The sequence below is a fragment of the Elephas maximus genome, chromosome 24 (assembly GCF_024166365.1).
Source record: "Elephas maximus indicus isolate mEleMax1 chromosome 24, mEleMax1 primary haplotype, whole genome shotgun sequence".
NCBI lineage: Eukaryota > Metazoa > Chordata > Mammalia > Proboscidea > Elephantidae > Elephas > Elephas maximus.
Window position 1 is genome coordinate 50,580,069 of NC_064842.1, and position 18,605 is coordinate 50,598,673.

Sequence of the window (18,605 nt, forward strand, 5' to 3'; positions counted from 1 at the left end):
TATCGGGAGGGACCAGTCCCTAGAGAAAGACAACATGCTTGTAAAATGAAGGGTCAGTGAAAAAGAGGAGGACCATCAATAAGATGGATTGACACAGTGGCTGCAACAATGGGCTCAAGCATAGCAAAGACTGTGAGGACGATGCAGGATTGGGGCAGCTTTTCACTCTGTGGTACATAGGGTCACGGTGAGTCAGAACCAATTTGACGTCACCTAAAAAAAATACCTATTGTAACTACAACAACTTCATATTTTCAGGAATTTAATTAGTGTGGAAAGTAAAAAGATAAGCTTCCTCTTCTTTATTAATGATGGCAGTGGCAAGTTCGGTGCTACTTGTACGTCAGTCTTAAGATGTCTTTGACACCAATAACAATTAAATTTAGGAAACCTCCATCCATCCAAAAAACTCCTACTATGTTAGGACTTCGGGTGGGATAAGGGTTTACTAAGATGAAAAAGGCTTGTCTCCTACCCTCTTGGAGCATTTTATATATATATATATATATATTCTTTTATAGCTAAGTTCAATACAAATTGATCAGTGCTCTATTAGCATTTTGAGTGAAGTGGAATGGTTAATTCTACTGGAAAGGGAAATAGGTAGGGAAATTTTCCAGACTCGATAATAATTGAACTGAGCCTTGAAGGACGAGTAGGATTATTTTCGTGGAATTTAGGGGCAAAAAGTGTAAGGAGAACAGTCTCTGTGTCAATTTGCATGAAAGATGGAGGTCAACTAGCTGGATGCCAAAAAAACTTCACAAGGTAAGTTACTTTCTTCTATGGGCCAGCTGGCTTATTAATTTCCAAGGAGTGCCTGGTGGATTTGAACTGCCAACCTTTTGGTTAGCAGCCATAGCTCTTAACAACTTCGCCACCAGGGTTTCCAGTTAGAGTACAGGGTGGATAAATTGGAAGTAAAAGAAAAAAGATAGAACAGAACTGCACATAAAAGAGGGGAAAAGTATCATAAAACTTCAGGGTTTTTTTTTTTCTGCTTTTTGAACCACGGATTTTTGACAAGTAGGTACTTCCTTGTCAGTTAATTTGGAGCTTTCTAGCTGTTCATTCTGCTGAGTTGTTCAGTGCTAAAATTAGATTATTGTTCAATCTACATTTTTAAAAGATGTTAATAATTAATAGCAAAAAGTATGAAAATTGACTGGAAGTAATGAAAACAGTACAATTGGACTTAAAGAGGTTGTTAGAGTGTTGCTCAGTTTCAGCTGAGTCCCACAAGTATGCATTTTCCTGCCTGATCTTCTTTGTTCATGAAAAGGTTCAGCAAAGAGAGATCTTCAAATCTAATTGACTCTACAGACCAAGGCAGGCTGTGAAGGCAGGCTCTTCTCTCACCTAAGAGGTAGAAATTCTTGGAGTTAGTAAGCCAGTGTTGGAAATATTTTTTGGAGGAAATACAAAGAATAAGGGAGGGCAGCAAATCTGAAGTTGAATCCTCCAGGTAGGAGTCTATGCGAACATTGAGAGTGTAGATATGGGACCAAATGAATGGGGACATGGAAGTCACAGAACCACAGAACGGGAAGGTGGTCTGTACGGATTTCAGAGAGAGCTACATACCCTTACAGAAGCTTTTATTCACTATAAGTATAGAGACAAGCCAGCCTCATTTAAAATGCCCGGAAAGAGGCAGGAAGCCCTGGTGGCTTAGTGGTTAAGAGCTACAAGGTCAGCAGTTTGATTCCACCAGGCGCCCCTTGGGAACCATATGGGACAGTTCTACTCTAACCTATAGGCAATGGGTTTGGAAAGAGGCAAACATCTCCCCATATATTTAATCCAGACCAGAAGTTTTTATTTTATTTTAACCCTGCAGAAATTTTATTTTAAACATAAGAATTTTATAAAAGGAAAGTGAGTTCAGTATTTGATTAAAGACAAAAATAGAAGCTTTGTGTTTGAAAAACAAAAGACAGTGAATGAGCATATGTTAATGTTTAAAAGACACTTATTCTTGGGGAATCTGTATAAAATAAAATTTGGACCTTTTTCATTTCAGTGATACCTGATATTTGAATTTACATTTCAATTTAAGATTTTCTCCCCTAAATTTCAACTTACACATTACCTTACTTGGCGTGTCTTTAATTTTAAATTTATAAACAAATGGTTATCAAGCATTGGTGCCTTGAAGTTTGGAAAAGAAATATCTGAACACGTTTGATATTAAAAATGATCTTATATTCATTAAAATGTATATGATGCTTTTGGTTTGCTATAAGCTTTCCCTTTTTTTAAAGAACGCAAATACACTCTAGGTTATTCTGTGTCTTTTCAATTTTGTTCTTACTTGTTTGGAAAAAAAAAAAAAGGAAATAGTGACTACTTACTGGGAGAAAGATAAGGCAGTCTGTTTTCGTAAAGGTTTACAGCCGTGGAAACCCTATGGGGCAGTTCAGCCGTGTCCTATGGGGTTGCTTTGAGTCCGATTCCACTGGAAGGCAATGGGTTGGGCTTTTTTGAGTTTAGTGACTGCTTAAGGACAGAGAGTAGGTCCGGAGACACACATGCCAGCATACATATAATTTAGGCTCGGTTAACACACGCATTATTTAAACACACTTTCTGGCTTCAAACTCCGGTCTCTGACAACCAAACATTTACGTTTCAGATATTAACTTCTAAGTGAGCAATGCCTTTTTTCCTTCTTCCTCTTAAATTCCACCTTAAAACATCTGCAAAGAAAAAGGAGACCCGCCCACATTTTAGCTCCTCCCGCCAAGGGTAAGACTTTCTTTAAATTGTCGGTAGTCGGGACTGAAAAAGGGATCCTGACTGAAAGCTAAAAGGATAGAGGAGCCTGAAGAATCCCATGTAACTCTGAGAACTGTAAGCTATGTATTTATATTTACCCTTCCCCTGATCAACTTTCTCCACGCTTCCGCCCCCTAATTTGTTTACAGTTTACTTGGGAGGAAGAAAGAAGGGAAACTTAATGCTCACTGCTTTAAAATTTCCTCACGTCCTCTGCCTTTTCAAATGAGACACAGATCAAGGACCTAAATTTCCTTCTACAAGTGCCAATTTGCTTCCTGGGGTCTAAATGCTATGTGGTATCCAATGATAGGGTGTTTCTTTCCGCTGCAGCCCCGAAAACTAACTTTCAAAACGGCATTTAGGTGGCGCCTTATTAGTGTTCCACGTGATGGTCACCCAATGGTTACTGATCCCCAGACCTGAGCAGCGCGCTGTTTGACAGCGCTAAGCACGTTTAGCGACGGACCATGTTGTCTCACGTTTCAATTAAAAACAAAATAGTCATATGTAAAGCATTGCTAGGTATTTAAAGTGCAGTAATGTTGCGTGAAAAGAAAGATGATACCGGGTAATTGTAAACCGACTGGTTTTCTGATTCTCCTTCCCCTCAGTTATTTGACATGCCAGGAGAACGGAGCTCAAAAGTCGCTCTTTGAAAAGATTGGATCAAATATTAAGTTAAACCTTAGTGAATAGTGAAAACTATTTTAGTAAGGCTGTTTCAGAAAAAGCAGGAGGAAAGCTTTGGGTTTTGAAATAATGATGGCTTAAGGTATCTAAATTCTCCTACAACTTTAAACCATTTTAGTTTTAAAATAATTGTTTGCACCTCAAAAACTGGAACGTGAAACGCTTCTTAAACTGGTTGATGACGCAAGCGTTGATTCAGCGAGGGCAGACGGAGAGTATTAAAACATACCATTTGGATAGGTGTCATTTCTAAAGTCATGATATTGGCAAATGCCATTCTTTAGGTCTAGGAGGACTTGTGCTTTGCTCTGTTTCTGTTCGTTGCATTTATTTGGAAAGAGATATTTGCAGGGAGTGCTGGTGAAATAAACCCTGTGAGGAGTTTCCAAATTACATCTCAGGGGTCCTTCAAACTCACCCATCAAATTTGATGTTAGGGTTAAAGACTGGCATTTGCTTCATTCACTGAGCAGCGGAAGAGGCAAATTTTAAATTAAGCAATCATTGTGAAATGCATAGAGAAGTGTATAATCTGGTCGAAACAACTTTACAAACTTCCTGTGGGGGAAAACCTTTATATGGGAGAAGGCACTGTTTCTTTGTAACATTTTAAGTCACTTTACAGTATTTTGCATTATGTTTAATTAGGAAAACGAAAATTGTCAAATAGATTTTTTTTAGTACTTAATACAGTCCATTTCATAGAGAGAATTTGGCCTGTGTTGTTAACCCAGCAGTGTAATTCCTAGTGGCCCTGCTTAGAAAGCAAAGTCCTCAACTGAAATCATTCACATATTGAAAAATAAATTCCAGGGATAAAAAAGAGGAAGACAGAAATAGCTGTGGTTTCTTTTCCTCTTGTATGCCTTTTATTTACCATCAGTTTTTTTCCCTTTCTTTTGCTTGTATATTTTATAACTTTAGTTATATACATTTTTTTTTTATCACAGGCCCCTTTAAAAATTGTATGAAAGCTATGTACCTCTCCCCAGAATAACACACATATGCACATATACTCCTCCAATACACACAACTTTGGAAACACTTCTAGGAAGTTCAGAGACCCCAAAGACAATCCATGTCACATGAAAGTGCAGTATTTCTTAGAACTTTGCAGTCCTCTGACACTATGAAATCACTGATTAGTAAATCATTTAACTTATAGCTAAAGAGCTGTCTAGCAGTGGATATTGCTGTGCCCATGTTGTTACTTGGAGCCCTGGTGGCAAAGTGTTTAAGAGCTCAGCTGCTAACCAAAAGATCAAGAGTTAGAATCTACCAGTTGCCCCTTGGAAACCCCATGGGGCAGTTCTACTCTGTCCTATAGGGTCATCATGAGTCAGAATCAAATTGACTGCACAGCAACTTTTTTTTTTTTTAATTGTTACTTCCCATTGGTGTTCTAAACTTTCAAGCTATTTGGTGTAATGGCAAAAAAAAAAAAACCTTGCCTGGAAATGAAGTGACCTAGATTCTAGACACAATCCCAATAATAATCATTTTTTCCTGTGACAGCTAATAATTTTTATTGCTGAGTGCAATAATTGAAACATAATAGGGAAATACAGTGCATGTTATTGTTGATTATTATGAGGGGTTTATATTCACCGTTTTTATTCAAAATTTCCTAACAATATTTCCCAGTATGATTGTTTTTTAATAATATTTTGATAATTACAAAGATAATTCATCATCAATGTTTAATTTTTTTTAGTATAGAAAATATATAATATAGAAAAGGACAAGGAAAAGGAAAAGGTATCTTCAGTTTTCTTCAGGCTCTCATATTTTATTTATTGAAACAAAAGCACAATCTATTTTATGAACTTTTTACATGTATTTGATGCAATACTATGAAAATATTGGGATAAGTAATTTAGAGAAGTTACGTATGAATTTATAGAAATGCAATTTGGGGAGACTTGCCTAGGATGCATGTGGTTATGGGATCAGGCTTTACAGACTCCTGCATTAAGATTTCTTAATGTCCATCAGTCCCTTGTCATGTCTACCATAAACCTCCACCAGGTATGAATCTCCTTTCCATCTGACTGTCAAGAAGAAGAGGCAGATGAGTTTAAAATTGGTTGAGGTCATGAACCTAAGTTCTAAATAGTCACGTTAGGGCATTTCTTTAGTTAATGGCACAGACACAGTCATCTAAACTGCTACTTTCAATGTACAGTGGTAATTCATGTCCAGATAATAGCTTCCAGATATTGCTGGATCCTTAAATCTTTAAAGAAGATGCTACTGGAACATGTTAGCAACAATTCCACAGCAAAAAAAAAAAAAAAAAGTGATTTCTCAGTTAATTGCAATATTTAGTTGTAAAAATATTAAGGTGATTTACTTATGATCTGTTACTTGGAACTTAGTTTTTGAAGGGTGACAGGCAGGGATTTACACTTAGGATATATACAAGTTCACAATATTTACATCGGTTTTTTTTTTCCTCATCCTTGTCACAGTCCGTAATGATGCCTCTATTGTTAAAAGTAAAGCAATGTAGAAAGAATCAATTTTGTGAGATTCACTCAGTATTTGTGGAGATTCTTACTATCGGTTTAATTTATGTTTAAGATTAACAAATCAGCTTGCTTGATTAATACCAAGCCAGCTATTGCAATAATGAAAAGAATTCTCTAGTATAAATTAACACGTTCTGTGAGGCAAGTAATTTCTTGATATTATTTTATTAATACATATAACATGTTTAAAAAAGTAGTAGGAAAACATGTATCTTTCTAATACTTTGACAATGAACAATACGGTATTAAGCAATTAGGCAGTCTGTACTGTCTCCTTTTTCATATATGAATTTTACTTGCTGGGTCAAAAAAATGCAGATGCTAATGTCAACTGGAAACCCTGGTGGCACAGTGGTTAAGAGCTACAGCTGCTAACCAAAAGGTCCACAGTTCAAATCCACCAGGCGCTCCTTGGAAACCATACAGGGCAGTTCTACTCTGCCCTATAGAGTCACTATGAGTCGGAATCTACTCGACGACAATGCGTTTGGTTTTTTTGGTTTGGTTAATGCCAACTAGAAATTGATCATTGGCCTTTGCGCATTACTCCTTCAATAATTCAATAAGTTTTAATTAATACTAGTTACATGCTAGTGGGTTTTGGGTTTACACGCTAGGGACTGTGTTACATTTAGTATATCTGGATGCATGAAGCAGGTATGATTCCTTCCCTCTTGGAGGAAAAGACAATTAAGTGATACACAGGGAGCAAACAAGCTTCACTAATAGAGAATAGCACAGTGAGGTGGAGGGTGGGCACGGCTTGCTGAGGAGGTAAAATTTAAGCAGAGACCTGAGGGAGGAGAAGCCATACCAGGGAGGTAAATGGCCTGGTATGAGAGTGGTGGGGCTCAAGATGGGGGCTCCAGGCAGAGACCAAAAAACAAAACCTGTTGCTGCCCCATGGGGTTTCCAAGGAGTGGCTGGTGGATTTGAACTCTCAATCTTTTGGTTAGCAGCCCAGCTGTTAACCACTGTATTACCAGGGCTCCCCAGGCAGAGAAGTATTGTAAATAGGCCTGTGAAGAAGCAGCCAAGAGACAGGTTGAAAAACCAGGAATTAGGTTGATGTGAGAGAGCAGGGAGGGAAAGTGGTTCCTTCCAGAGAAACAAGGAGGCTGAGTAAGATGAGGATGGAAAAATGACCACTGCGTTTGGAAAGCTGGAGGTCCTTAATGATCTTCACAGGAGCAGTTTAAGTGGCGTGGTGGGGGCAGAAGTGAGATAAAAGTGGAAGTGAGACAGGGAGTGAATGGGAGATGAGGACATGGATACAGGGTAAGCAGATGACCCTTTAGAATAATCTATTGGTGAGACAGAGCCTAATGATGGAGACATAGCAGGGAAAGCGAACGTGGAGTGGAAGGAGAGCTTAAAACAGGTTTGCCAGTCATATTTTCCAATAGAAATTAAGACTTGATGAATCAGAAAGACATAACCATCTGAGTGAAATCCTTGAGGAGAGTGGAATCTTGCATCCAGAGAGCCACAAGTGGGGTCAGGTTTGTAACAGCAGAAGGAACACCCTTTGCAATAGGGAGGAAGGGAACACGAGTGTAGGAGCTAGAGAGTTTGCAGTTTTGGTGGTGGGGAGATGAGAAACTTCCTTCTGGTGCTTTCTGTTTTTTTCTGTGAAGGGAGGTGAGATCACCAGCTAAGAGTGGGGATGGGGTGGGGTAAGAGTCTTGAGGGCCAGAAGAGAAGAGACTCCTTTTCTGGAGTGAGAATGCAAGTTCACTAGAGAAACCTAGGAGAACAACATGTAATGTTAACAGCCTCTTTGAGTTTTGAGACTATATGAACCTAAAATAAAATCAGCCTGCAGGGTTATGTGGCTTTTCTCCAGCCATGTTTAAATGCTAGGAGCAGACCCAGAGAAGCCAGATGTTTAAGTTCTTCTAGGGTGGGAGTTTTTTTTTTTTTTTTCCTCTAAATTTTATTTAGTTTGCTGTTGTTGTTGAGAATATACACAGCAAAACATACACCAATTCAACAGTATCTACATGTACAATTTAGGGTAGGAGCTTTTAAGGAAAGAAAGATAAAAGGCTGGAAATTCTTATCATGAACTACCAGTGCACTAAGCTAAAAAATAAACCCCCCAAATAAATATGCGTGGAAATTGATGAGCTTATAAAATATACCACCAGTTGCTGTTGCGTTGACTCCAGCTCATGGTGACCCATGTGTGTCAGAGTTCGATTGTGCTCCATAGGGTTTTCAATGGCTGCATTTTTTGGAAGTAGCTCTCCAGGCCTTTTCCCCAAGCCGCCTGTGGGTGAATTTGAACCTCTAACCTTTTGGTTAGTGGCTGAGTATGTTAATCATTTGCACCAAATTTATATAAGGTAATTAAGAACTATTAAGAAGTAGCCACAAATTGGTCGATATTCATTATTTATTAGGCAAGCATTCAGTCTTTGTTCTTTCAAACTCTTGCTGGATACATTCACTAGCTAGCTCTATACTTTAGTGAATTTCTATGACTTTACCTGTTCCAGGAGCCATCATTCTAGAATCCTGTTTGTTCATGTCATAATTGTTAGATTTGTTGTTGTTATTCTTGTTTTAAGTTCTGCATGTTTAGACATTTGTCTTGCCCACCTCTATTGAATCCTTAAGTTCCTGTGTCTAAGCACCCTTGGGCACACTGACCTATAAATTCATTGATGATGACACTCTTTCCAGCCTTGGGTACTTCACTACCTACTTTTCCAAGTTCCTGTGGGCACTTTAATACTCTCTTAAGATAAAGCTTTATGGAATTTGAACCATTATAATTCCACACTGTAAAGATGTCTCAAACATTTAGTTATAATAATAAACCCGTTGCTGCTGAGTTGAATCCGACTCATAGTTATAATAATAGACCATCAAAAAAGAGGACCTTTCTCTCTCATATCTCTACTATCGGGATGGTTTTCTTCCATTTGACGTGCATCCTTCATTTCGCATCTGAAAGCGTTTCCTTTTCATTTTTAATCTTTAGAGTTTTCTAGAGAGCAGCTGGTTACCATAATCAAAACTATTTTTTCAAGAACTAAAATATTATTGAAATATTTACTCACATTTCCTCAAGGTTAAAAAAAAATTTTAAGCTATTTTTCATATATCCTGTAATATTGAAGTGCTTTACTTTTACACTAATGATGGCCAGGTGCTTCCATGGACATGATAGAAGCAGTATGTGTCCCTTGCCCTGTGGGTCAAGCTGGGCAACATGGTGAGATGAGAGGAAGCTCTTCGTGGTCAGATGCACTTGAATTTCCTTCTGTGCTGTCTAGGACTCAGGAAATGTTTCTTTGTCCTCCTTTCCTCCCAACCTCTCTACTTTTATTCATACCAGAACCAAACCAAACCCACTGCCATCAAGTTGATTCTGACTCATAGCGACCCTATAGGACAGAGTAGAACTGCCCCATAGAGTTTCCAAGGAGCGCCTGGCGGAGTTGAACTGCCAACCTTTTGGTTAGCAGCCATAGCATTTAACCACTACGCCACCAGGGTTTCTTTCCGCTTTTATTCATAGGTCTGCCCATATTTGTTAGGTTTAGATACAGTGATCTAACTTCTTTCTCCAATTCTTCATCTGCAAAGTGAATGGAAGAGAATAACACTGTGTTTAATTTCATATTTCAAAAAAACCTACTAAGATACTGTATCTTACCAGCAGGATCTCAAATGAAACATTCTGATAGATTTTTATTAATGTACTTGGCACAGTTTTCTAGTTTGCTGGCCAAAGATTGAAGAAATGTAAATTTCCTGTTTTGGAGCAGATGACAGTACCTCCAGTTCATTTCAATGTGTGTTTATTTATGCAACACCTAAATATTCAAGGTGTGCTTACATGTTCCTTATGGTACTAGGGTGTATACCTCTTGCTGTCGATTGGATTCCAACTCATAGCGGCTTTGTAGGGTAGAGTAGAACTGCCCTATAGGGTTTCTGAGGCTGTAATCTTTAAGGAAGCAGATTGCCATATCTTTTTCTTGCAGAGCTGCTGGACTTTAACCACTGCGCCACCAGGGCTCCTCTAGGGTCTATAAACCAAACCAAACCAAACTTATTGCCATCCAGTCAATTCCGACTCATAGCAACCCTATAGGCCAGCGTAGAACTGCGCTGTAGGGTTTCCAAGGGAAGCCTGGTGGATTTGAACTGCCGACTTTTTGGTTAGCGGCTGAATTCTTAACCACTATGCCACCAGGGACCAGGGTTTCCTATCATCCTACCCTTTTATGGAGCCCTGGTGGCACCATGGTTAAGAGCTGGGCTTCTAACCCAAAGGATGGCAGTTTGAATCTACCAGCCACTCCTTGGAAACCCGATGGGATAGTTCTACTCTGTCCTATGGGGTCGCTATGAGTTGGCATCGACTCGATGGCAATGGGTTTCAGCAACTGGTTTTTTTTTTTTTTTTTAACCCTTTTATAGTGCTCTAAATTCTCACTTAAGGTCTCAAAAAATTTACATTGTACTTTAATCTTTGTTGGTGTATGCCACGGAAGTAGAAGGGAAAATGTGTTGCAAAGCTCCAAACCCCAACCCTGTTGCCGTCGATGCATAAATATCATTTAAAGAGCTTAAGTCCTGCCATCTATTTCAATATAATTTTTTTTTTTTTGTAATTCAGTGCTTTTATCTCATGAATTTTAAAATGTTATACTGTAGTAAGAGGTCGCTAGGGTTCACCAGACTGTGAAAGGGAACATTGGCACAAAAAAGGTGAAGAACCCCCAGGATACTCCCCTCAAATGCGTACTTTCTATCCACAGTGCTCTGACTCCTGCAAAAGACTGGGTTTCGTGTTCATTTCAAAAGTGAATTCCCATTCTAGAAACACATTTCTAAAACTTCTCACAGCCTGATAAAAAAATAGTGAACTTGAATTTCCATTAAACATTACACAATCCAGGATTTGTAGGATACCAGTCCCATGCTGAATGGTTTAACTTCATGATAACTCCTGAGACAAGTGGGTGTATAACTCCTTTGAGCTTCCACAATTCCTGCCACGTTTTTCTTTCAGTTTCTTCCACTTAAAGCTCATTGGCAACACCCATATTTTTAATACGAGATCAGCCTCTCTGGCTGCCTGAAATAGTGTGCTGCTTGAAAAGTAGAGCAAGCCCAGACTGCTGATAACTTTATTAGTGATGAACCCACCCATTGCGGTTGAATTGATTCTGACTCATAGTGACCCTACAGGACAGAGTAGAACTGCTCCACGGTTTCCAAGGAGTGCCTGTGGATTTGAACTGCCGACCTTTTGGTTAGCAGCCATGATAAAGTGGTTCTCAAAAAACACTTAAGCCTTGAAACCAGCACGATGGCTTTCCTGGAGGTTTTCCCTGGGCTGTTTAAAAAAAAAAAAAATGGCTTTCGCTGCTGTGGCAATCTTGAGTATGTAATTAAAAAAAAAAAAAAAAGGCAGCAATTAAAAAGGGAGTGGAGCCCTCGACAAAGCTCAAATACTCACTAGGGGACCATATTTGCAAAATGTCTGGTATGGAGAAAGCAAGCTTTGGAAGCAAAGTGTTGCCCAGAGCACACCTCTTTTCCTAGCATACCATACTACTCTGTTAGGCATATTTAAAAATATGTATATTAACATTTAGTATATCATCATTAGCAGTTTTTTTAAAGTAGAAGGTGAAGAAGAATTACTTTACATTTTCTGAAAATAAGCATACAATAATTAACACTTGTCAATGTGGTGTTATTCCATAATGGTTTGTGTGGGAAGAGAAATTTTTAAAACAATTCATCTAACATCTGTAAGTAAACAACTTATAGCTATGATTCAATTTTGAAACCAAACACGTTGCCATTGAGTGGATTCCGACTCATAGTGACCCAACAGGTCAGAGTAGAACTGCCCCAAAGGGTTTCCAAGGAGGAACTGGTGGATTTGAACTGCCAACCTTTTGGTTAGCAGTTGAGTTCTTAACCACTGTGCCACCAGGGCCCCTGATTCAGTCCTAGTAAAGCTGCTTTATTTGACCAATCATAGAGAGAAATTCAGCTATTCATTTTCCTCAAATTCATACTCTGAGCCTACTATACAACATCAAACAATTTTAAGTTAGCAACCTAAAATTTTGGTCATACTAAAATTGATTTATATGTTCTTCGTATTTTTGTTATATTTCTTTATTAGCCCGTGTGTTGGGAGAGGGGGGTGAAGAGGTACGTGTGGAAAGAGTATCTGGTCTAGAGTGAAGAGATGGGTTTTAGTGTCATGTTTCCCTAACCTTGACTAAAAAAACGAAACTCATCGTCGTTGCCGTCAAGTCAATTCCGACTCATAGCGATACAGTAGAACTGCCCCATAGAGTTTCCAAGGAGCACCTGGTGGATTTGAACTGCCGACCTTTTGGTTAGCAGCTGTAGCACTTTACCATTACACCACCAGGGTTTCCAGCCTTGACTAGATCTGTTTATATCTTTAGGCCTCAGCTTCCAAATTTGCAAAATGAAGTTCTGTTTAGATGGTCGTTAGTAATATTTCCTCCAACTTCAAAGCTGAGAATGAATATAGCCAGAATGGCCAGTTGCATTTGGTCACTCAAGACCTGAAGCAATGGAAAATAACAGCAGGCCAGAATGGTCAAGGAAAGAAAACTAGTTTGAGAGTGAGAAGACATTCCTGTTCTGTTGGTAAGGACAGTGTGAAACCAGGCCGGCTACTTTAACTTCTCTGAAAGTCAGTTTCCTGACCTGTACTGCTCACCTGGATCAATACTTCCCAACTTATATAGAATGTTCATCTGTGTGTGTGTGTGTTTGACACATACACATACATACACACTCAGAGAAACAGGTCTTTTTTTGGAATAATCAGATAGGGAGGCTAACTGGTCTAAATGGTGGTGTGCACTTTCCTCTTCTTTATCACCTCCATAATCCTAGTTTAGGTGTATATCATATCATATCATATCACATCACATCACACCACACCTCTGGCTAGCTGTGTCGCTTTCTCCTCAAGCACCAGCGTTTCACCATGAACAATCGTATGCTTTATTTAACTACTATGCTTGTGCTACTGAAGTCCCGCCTCCATCATGCCACCTCTCTGCTTAAGACTCTCTAATAATTGTAGAGTGTCTCAGAATCTCTGCCTATCCTTTAGGGTCTCTTGTAGAGTGGCAGACTGATATAAAAAGAAAGAGAATAGTATGAAGGAGAAGGGCAGGATTCTTGGGCCAGCTCAGCCACCTTAACCCAGGTGATCTGGGAAAAGTCTCTTACTCTTTCTGCGAGACAGTATTCTCTTGTAGAGCATGGGTTTGGGAGATAGGCGGGCTTAGTCTGAGTTGATTATTAGGCAAATCATGTAACCTTTCTTTGTCTCTAAAATGGGGATAACAGTTGTTATCTTGTTATGAGAATTAAATGAGGTGGTGTGTATGAATTTAGCTTGGTACCTGGCACCTGGGAAATGCTGAACAAATGTGAACTTTTAAAATTTTGTATGAGTCGGGTGGCACAAATGGTGAACACACTCAGCTGCACAGCTGCTAACTGCAAAGTTGGAGGTTTGAGTTCACTCGGAGGCACCATAGAAGAAAAGCCTGCTGATTTGTTTCCGGAAAATTGTCCACTGAAAACCACGTGCACAGTTCTAGTCTGACACACATGGGGCGGTCATGCGTCAGAATTGACTCGAAGGCAACCGTTTCTTGGTTTGGTTTAAGATATCTTCTAGTTTATTATTCGAGGTTTCAAAACAGCTCTACTTACCTTTGATTATTTTTTAATATAAGACCGCCTCTATGTTCTGAGCAGTTTTTCCTCGTACACTATGCAAATTCTCAGGTTTGTTGATACATCCTTTTGTCATTAGTAATTTAGTGTCTGCTCTGGGCCCAGCACTGGGATATAGAGAGGAGACAGAAATGGCTACTTCCCTCATGTCCCTCACAGTTAGGGGATACGTATACTCTATCTGATAGTAATATAGAATAGCATGTTGTGGTAGTTTCTAACCTAATACAGAGGTAAAGAGATGGCTTACTTCAGGGAGTGAATTTAAACAGAGCCCGGAAGTATAGGCAGGAATTATCCTGTAGAGAAGATAGAGTGGGGAGAGCGCTATGGGGAGAGCCTGTGGTTGGATGGAGCTTCCCCAGTATGGCTGAAGCTTACTGTTCACAGCCTTTGTGTTTCCATTTCCCATTTCTATTCATTTAAGCCTTTTCATGTTTTCAAATATTAACACAATTATCACCTTCTCCATGAAGGCTTTTATATTTTAAACCACACGATTCTCTCCCTTTTTTGAAATCTGGTAGGTATTCCATAGATACTTTGTTTTGCTTAAATGATGAGGTTTCAAAAATACAAACATGAGAGCTAAAGAAACAGTATCATAAACCTAGTAATAAAAATGGAGAGGATTAAGGCATTTCAAAAATAATAGTATAGACAGCAGCTGCAGGACACCAGGCGTCACCCTGTGGCACATGGCAGGTGGGTTCCATACCACTGGGGTCCTGGTTTAAGAAACACACTGGATTAATTAACCTGTGGCATTGTATGCGATGGCATGCATTTAGATCTCTTTGGGAATGGGGCCTCTCAACAGGCTTTCTGTATTAACCTGAGAGGCTATATAGCTTGAGAGATGCTCTAATAGAAAGCAGCTCATTCCTCTATCTTAATTCCTATTGTTTCTTCATTTCTCTGCATCAATTGGTGATATCAAACTCTTTGCTTAAACTAGGATTTAAAAAATCACCAGCAAAATAATGTGAGAAGTTATAACTTTAGCTGTGCGAGGATGATAAGGGGAACACAGTATGCAGTGCCCTTTTATAAGTCTCACTAAGTAGAGGCAGTTAGGGGAAAAGCATTAGTTTTATAAACGACAACAGCAATATGTCTTAGTCATCTAGTGCTGCTGTAACAGAAATACCACAAGTGGATGGCTTTAACAAAGAGAAATTTATTTCTTCACAGTAAAGTAGGTCCAAATTCAGGGTGTCAGGTCCAGAGAAAGGCTTTCTCTGTCAGCCTTCTCATCTGTCTGTCCTCGGACTAGGAGCTTCTTCACTCAGGGACCCTGGGTCCAAAGGACGCCCTTTGCTCCAGGCACAGCTTTCTTGGTGCTATGAGGTCCCCCTGCCTCTCTGCTTGCTTCTTTCTTTTGTACCTCAAGAAATTGCCTCAAGATACAATCCAGCCTTGTAGGTTGAGTTCTACCTCATTAACACAACTGCTGCCCTGGGAATCATGGCCCAGCCAAACTGATACACACGTTTTTTGGGGGATGGAATTCAATCCATGACCCAATAATATATCATTTTTTTTGACTGTTTACATCCTGCGGGCAATGTAAATGTGCCTAGCAAAATGCATTTTCTAATTTTATTCCCCCACTGTGTGAGATATAGGAACCACTTGCTCTACTTGACAGATGAGGAAATTGAGGATCAGAATCATCCAGTTAGAAAAAGGAGGGGACAAGCTTGAACTTGGATCAGTATGGCTCCATTATAGAAGCCTGTTATTGTTAGCTGCTATGGGGTCAGTCCCTAACTCAGGGTGACCCCAAGCACAACAGAATAAATTGCTACCTGGCCCTGCGTCATCCCCATGACTGGTTAAGGATATGTAGGGATTTCATCAGTTGATTTTAAGAAGTAGATTGCCAGGCTTTTCTTTCTAGTCTGCCTTAGTATGGAAGCTCCCCTGAAAACTGTTCAGTATCATAGCAACGTGAAAGCCTCCACTGACAAATGGATGGTGGCTGTGCAGGAGGTATGCTGGACTGGAATGGTATCTGAGTTTCCACATGGGAGGTAAGAATTCTACTACTGAACCACTACTGCCCCCTACCAAAGACAAGTGGTTAAGCGTTTGGCTACTCACCAAAAAGTCAGCAGTTTGAGTTCACCAGGGGCTCCTTGGAAACTCCATGGGATAGTTCTACTCTGTCCTATAGGGTCTCTATGAGTTAGAATGGCCCAACGGCAATGGGCTGTGTTTGTTGTGTTGGACCAACAACAACAGCCACTGCTTAAATACTAAGGCTCTTATTACCTCCACTGTTCTGGTGTGGTTAAAGAGTTAGACTTCAAACCTAAAGGTCAGCAGTTCAAATCCACCAAGCACTCCTTGGAAACCCTAAGGGAAAGTTAGTTCTACTCTGTCCTATAGGATTGCTATGAGTCGAAATCAACTCCATGGCAACGAGTTTTGGTTTGTTCCATACAATGAAGTAGAAGGCAAGAGAAAATGATCACTGCATCCCTGTTCTTTCTTCCAGATGTCACAAACCTAATAATAACCCCTTCCTTTCCACTTGTCATACCTCTTTATGCAGAGTGAGAATTGCCAAAATGCTGTACTCCATATTTTTTGGTTTTGTTCACTCTTCCCTGGGGAGAGCATCTCACCCTGAAAACATGACTAAACAGCTTTTGGACACACCACACACTACTAAGCATTCACTGAAAGCCAGCAGGAGCGTCGCATGTGCAATTATGTGTTGAAAAGTGTATGCAAATTTCCCCCTCCTTAGTGTTCAAGGGGTTTCTTATTACAGGTCACATAATATAAATAAATAAGGACAGAGGGGGAGAGAGAGAGAGAAAAGTAACTGTGAGCTACATATCTCTTGCTTCAGACTTAAAAGACTGTGGACATTCCCCATTATTCAGCTCAGTTATAAAACAAAACAAAACAAAACAAAACAAAACTGTTGTTTTATGAGTATTCATGATTGTCATTGTGCAACCCTGTTGCAATAAGATTTCCAGGACTGGGCTAATTGTGGGGAGAAAAATCAACACTTCCCTAGTGTTTAATGTGGCTGGCTGGACAGAGTTGCCTTAGTTCCTCAGAAATCTAAAAAAATAATATGCTGCCACTACTAATAGTTAAAGGAGCCCTGGTGATGCAGTGGTTAAGCGCTCAGCTGCTAACGGAAAGGTCAGTGGTTCCAACCCACCAGCAGCTCCGTGAGAGAAAGATGTGGCATTGTGCTTCCATAAAGATTACAGCCTTGGAAACTCTAGGGAGCAGTTCTACCCTGTCCTATAGGGTCTCTGTGGTTGGAATCGACGAGATGGCAACGGGCTTTTTTTGCTTTTTTTTAAGTTATGGGGGAAGAAAGGATGGATTGGTGCCTGTTCGTAACTGGAATCCAAATTGCAGTCACTGTCTCATAGTAATGACCAGTGATTTTGTCCTGAGGAAAGTGAATGTGTACCAAGAATTTTTCCTTAGGACTGCTTTGTTACCTCTACTGAGCGTAACTTTGGAATGAAAATTGTACGTATAAACTACGTCCTCATATATGGGATTTTTTTTGGAACTTTTAATTTTGAAATAATTTAAGAAATTGCAAAAATATTACAGAGAGTTCCCATATACCCTTTACCTAGCCTTCCCCAATGTAACATTTCATATAACTACAGTGCATGATGAAACCATGAAGCTGATATTGGTACAATGCTTATTAACTAAACTACAGAACTTATTCATATTTCTCCAGCTTTTTTGTTTGTGTTAGATTTTATGTAGTCTGCAGCCCTTGCCTTTTGATTGGATTATTCAGTCCACTCGCACTGAATGTTATTATAGTTATAATTGAATTTATATCTGCTATTTTGCTCTTTGTTTTCTACATGCTTAATTTCTTTATTGTTCCTCCATTACTTATTTTCTAGTATAATATTTTTATTCCTTTATTGATGTTGTAACTATATTTTTTAGTTTTAGTTATTATATAAGCCTAGCAAATACAATTTTATAATTATTGTTTGATTCGGTTGATTTATAAACTGGTGTCTTAGTTATCTAATGCTGCTGTAACAGAAACGCAACAAGTGGATGGCTTTAACACACAAAAATTTATTTGCTCACAGTCTAGGAGGCTAGAAGTCCAAATTAAGGGCACCAGCTCCAGGGGAAGGCTTTCTCTTTCTGTCAGCTCTGGAGGAAGATGCTTGTCATGAATCTTCCCTGGTCTAGGAGCTTCTCTGCGCAGGTATCCCAAGTCCAAAGAAAGGGCTCCGCTCCTGGCTCTTTTTGCTTGGTGGTAATGAGGTCCCTCTCCTCTCTGCTTGATTCTCTCTTTTGTATCTCGAAAGAGGTTAACTCAAGATACAATCCAAGCCTATAGACATACCCACTTCTAATCCTGCCTCATTAACATCATAGAGGTAGGATTTACAACACATGGGATAATGACATCAGATAACAAAATGGTGGATAGCCACAAAATCCTGGGAATCATTACCTAGTCAAGTTGACACATATTTTTAGGGGATACAATTCAATCCATAGCATTCAACCCTTTGGCCTCCAAAAATCTATGTCCTTGGCACATGTAGAACATATTCACTCCATCATATCATAACACAAATCTTAAGTCAACTCCAGGTCCAAAATCTCCTGGGCCAAAATTCCTCTTCATCTGTGAAATCTAGAATACAAGCTATCTGTTTCCAAAGTACAGTGGTGGAAGAGGCACAAGGTAGGTATTTCCATTACAAATGGAAGAAATTGGAGAGAAAGAAGGGATAACAGGCACCAGGTAAGTCAGAAGAACACATTATATTAGCTGTTAAGGCTTGAAAATAATTCACT

General features: G+C 39.4%; 1 protein-coding gene and 1 long non-coding RNA gene across 3 annotated transcripts in view; one reads left to right on the top strand and one right to left on the bottom strand.

Annotated features, from left to right (window-relative positions):
- Positions 1–2,436, bottom strand: part of LOC126066921 (uncharacterized) — a 50,502-nt gene extending 48,066 nt beyond the window's left edge. The window contains exon 1 of the long non-coding RNA XR_007515287.1: positions 2,355–2,436. This is a non-coding gene — a long non-coding RNA (uncharacterized LOC126066921). The remainder of the gene's footprint in view (positions 1–2,354) is intronic.
- A 324-nt stretch (positions 2,437–2,760) lies between these two features.
- Positions 2,761–18,605, top strand: part of PLA2G4A (phospholipase A2 group IVA) — a 166,091-nt gene continuing 150,246 nt past the window's right edge. For both annotated transcript variants that reach the window (XM_049868059.1, XM_049868060.1), the window contains exon 1: positions 2,761–2,853. The gene's annotated coding sequence lies outside the window, so the exon portion shown is untranslated. The remainder of the gene's footprint in view (positions 2,854–18,605) is intronic.